The sequence below is a fragment of the Mauremys mutica genome, chromosome 4 (genome assembly GCF_020497125.1).
Source record: "Mauremys mutica isolate MM-2020 ecotype Southern chromosome 4, ASM2049712v1, whole genome shotgun sequence".
NCBI lineage: Eukaryota > Metazoa > Chordata > Testudines > Geoemydidae > Mauremys > Mauremys mutica.
The window spans coordinates 160,782,049-160,786,272 of NC_059075.1; the positions used below are offsets into that span (position 1 = coordinate 160,782,049).

Below are 4,224 nucleotides of genomic sequence, written 5' to 3' on the forward strand. Positions count from 1 at the left end.
GTTTACTTGACTAACAAACTTAAACAGAAAACCTAATAAACAAACTAAGAATAAGAGTTTAGGGAAACCAAACTTTGCTAGTTCCCTGAAACTTAGAAAGTTAAGAACAAGCACAGCCTAGTAATAGTAGTAGTTAAAGTAGAGAGATAGAAAAGAAGAGAAGAGAAGAGGACTAGAGATAGAGCAGAAATAGAATACTCTAGCGAGGTGGTTCACCTCTTTTAGAGGGCACAAGTGCCGGAAATCCTTCCTCTTATGCCCAAATTTCATTACTCACCCACAAAATTTTAAGGTTCGCTTACCCCATAGGCTAGTATGTATGTGCGTATTGATGACATGTACCTACACACAATATTATTTCTGTTCTTTAGTCATTTCAGTTCTCTCCTTGTGGTGTACCTGTTAAGTCTGTGGGTACAAATTGAACCCCCCCACCCCCGCATGCCATTCTTCCATTATCTATTGGTCTAGATAAAAGGTTTTTGCTATTTAGGTAACAAGATGTAGATCAACTTTGCTTTCTGGATAAAAGGTCTTAATCTAGATATGCTAATTTTGCCTTAGCTTAACATACAGGATATGGCCTGTAGGTCTCTTGCATTACAGCCAAACTTACTTTATTATAAATCTATAAACCTAGTACAATAAACCACATACCTAAACTATAAGAAAAGATTATATATAATTATATAACATATATATAGCTATATATAAAAGCAGGTTAATCCTATAAGATACTGTAGACGGGCTGGACTCACCCCTGCAGCGCCTCCTGCTGGTAACTCCTGTGAATTAGCTCTGTTCCGGCTCTGGAGCGCCCTCTGCAGGCCGGTGATCCACCTGTCCTCTGGTCCCCATGTCCGTCCCTGGACCCGGTGCGCTTTTACATGGGGTGCTGGCCCCTGGCAGTAACCCCTTTCTCTCTGGGTCTCCCCTCCTCAGGGAACCCCCCACCCTCTATCCAAACCTTGCCTCAGTATATGGCTACTGCCAGTTATTGTCTAGTCCCGCGCCCTGGGGCAGGCTGCAGTATCAGCCTATTCATCACTGGCAAGTAGGGTTTGGACCTGCTGCCTTGGCCTACCCCTGGGCTGCCCTCTGCAACCCCAGTACATCTTGGCCTAGTGCTAGGCCGCAGAATGGGGCTTTCCAGGCGAGATCTTCCCAGCTCCTCTGCCTTTCCCCAGCCCTACTTCAGCCAGGTACCTTATGTCTAGCTCCTGGCAGCCAGGCCCATCTCCCTCTATAGCTAGAGAGGGACTGACTAGGCTTCTGGCTTCCCTGGCCTTCTTATAAGGCCCTGTCACTCAGTTTGGGACCTGGCCCCAGCTGCAGCCACTTCCCCCAGTCAGCCCACCCTAAACGCTGCTTTCTCCAGCCACAGCCACTTACCAGGGCTGTTTTTAACCCCTTCAGGCCAGCAGTAGAGGTCCACCCGGCAACAGCTACATATAGCAGGATTCAGAGAAAATCATAGGGAATTTTCACAGAATAAGTGAACACCTGTGATATTAAAATCTCTTTTCTCTAAAATTCCTAATGAATTGCATTACTTGGCAGAACTACCATCATTCCACACATCACATTTTTCATTTCACCCCTAATGTCACTTTTCTGCTCCCTAATTTTCTCATGGCATTTTTCACCTCCTCATTGCGCAGGGTGTAGATCAAGGGATTCAGCATAGGGGTGAGAATGGTGTAGAACACCGTGACTATCTTATCATCTGAGAAGGTGGTGGAAGGTCTTAAAAATATGAACATACATGGCCCGAAAAATATAATCACTACAGCAATATGGGAGGCAGAGGTGGAAAGAGCTTTGCGACAACCTTCGGAGGAGCGAGTCCTCAAGGAGACTAAGATGATGACATAGGACACAACCAGCACAACAAAACAGATCAGGGAAATCATCCCGCTATTGGCAATGACTATGACGCCAACAAGGTAAGTGTCAGTGCAGGCCAATTTTAGCAAAGGTTGCACATCGCAGAAATAGTGGTCAATCTCGCTGGGCCCACAGAAGGGTAACTGGATGGTCAGGAGAGTCTGAACTATGGAATGCACAAAGCCACCCACCCATGAAGCCACAAACCCACCTGGTCATGATGGTTGTGTAATGGAGGGGTTTGCAGCTCTTAATGTAACGATCGTACGCCATCACTGTGAGGAGGAAGATTTCAGTGCACCTTAAAAAATGGACCACAAACAGCTGTGCTATGCAGCCATCAAAGGAGATGGTTTTCCTCTCCACGAAGATGTCCGCAATCAGTTTTGGGGCTGTGGAAGAGGAAAGGCACATGTCTACAAATGACAGGTAGCTGAGGAAGAAATACATGGCAGACTTCAGATACTGGCTCTTCTTTACAGTGACAATAATTAGAAGGTTTCCCAGCACAGTAGCAATATAGAGGAGTACAAAGAACACAAAACACACAGGCTGTAACATCTCATTGTGGCAAAGTCCCAAAAGGATGAATTCAGTCACATTCTGTGTGGGCTCCATGTACTCACTTTCAATAACGGGTATATGGAATACCGCTAATCCACCTGCCATGACAGAAAACAAGGAGAGGAACAATCAACAGATAGTGACCGGTGACAAGATGAATGTCAAGATGCATTGAGTGAAGATGTAGACTTTGTCCAAAAATGAAAATGAGCACTATGTAACTCAAGGAACTACAGAAAATAGGCTTGAGTTGCATATTGCCATGAACAGTACATACTCCAAATAATTAGAGTGGAAACTCTGAAGCCGATTCATTCTATTCTTGCCCCATAGTGAATCATCAAAGACATTAAATATAAGGGAAAAATTTAACCTTAACTACTTTTTGCAATCAGCCCTTCCATGATACTCATTCTATTTTATTCGTAGTGCATTGTTAAACACTTTGAGAAATCCCATTTTTCAACCAAGGATAACCATATCTCTTACCTTTGCATCTGAGCACATAAAGGCTCAAAACGGTATTTATTTGTATATGCAAACATGAAACTGAGTTATCTCATTCAGTAACCAATGTTTGAAAACTGGTCTGATTATTTTCATCACAAAATTATTTCACAACATTTACATTGAGTTGAAAAGCCATTGTAACTGGAAAAAAATGGTTTCAGTGGACAATCTTGACCAGCTTCACACAAAACCCCAATTTCAACTCGACTTGAAACACTAATTTATCAGCAGGACTCAGGGATACACTTTAGATTATTAATGCTGCTCCAAAAACGCAAAGTAGCCATAAACACTGTTTGATTGACCAGATAACTCTGACACCAGGGTGGTGGAAATCCTCTGAAGCCTACTAGCGAACTTGACCCTTTGTGTGATACCATTTGATGTGAGGTGACTGGAATTAAATTTTCTGTCTTCAAACAAAAGTATTTCTGTGTGGTCATAAGCAGGAATGGATGAATATGATGTGGGGATAGTCATTGCTTACAGACTAGCATCTAAGAAACCTTTTTTATACATTTCAAAACTAAAATTAAAATAATATGAAGATTTTTCAAGAGGGAAGATTACAATGAAGATTTTAGAGTCATTCATCGTATTTTAGGTGAATTAGTTGGAGACTGATTGATGGAGCGGGGAATTAGATTGGAATGAATCCTAATAAGTTGTTTCTTTCTTTTTTACGTTGGTAGAGCTAAGCAGGAAAAGAACAGTATAAAATACTCAGCTTTGCTGGAAAACTCACATGGGTTCTATATGCAGAACACAAAACTTACCTGGATGGTGACTGGTTTAATTTTCCCTGCTTCTAACCTGCTCCCACAGCAAAGGTGTTCTGGTTTGAACAACAGTAAGCAGTTGATGAGGGTCATTTACAAGGTCATCACTTACTCCCTGCTATAGGAATTTTCTGCTTTGTAAATTTCATCCTAAAATCTTTACAAGCCCTGTGTTAGGATGTCCTTTGCTGTCTGTCAATTCTGCGAAGGCCAAAGTAGAAAACTGGAGAAGTGGTTTGGTCAAGGCAGCCCTCAGGAATCTTTTCACATCAACCACTCTCCCAACTCACAAAGCCTCAGGTCTAAGACAGTCTCCATCCCTCAAGCTGCAAAACCTAAGACCCAACAAGATCTTTGGGAAAAATTGTCTCTCTCTTTGCTGTGAAGTCACAGCAGAAATATTTAAAATAAATATGTATTGGCAGTGTGTCATTGCCTGGTTAATGAGCTCCCTGCGGTATTTCAAGGCTTCTCCACTGGAAAT

At 42.4% G+C, this 4,224-nt stretch overlaps 1 pseudogene; it reads right to left on the reverse strand.

Annotated features, from left to right (window-relative positions):
• Positions 1-1,589: 1,589 nt before the first annotated feature.
• On the reverse strand, positions 1,590-2,543 carry LOC123369888 (annotated as a pseudogene).
• Positions 2,544-4,224: the final 1,681 nt, after the last annotated feature.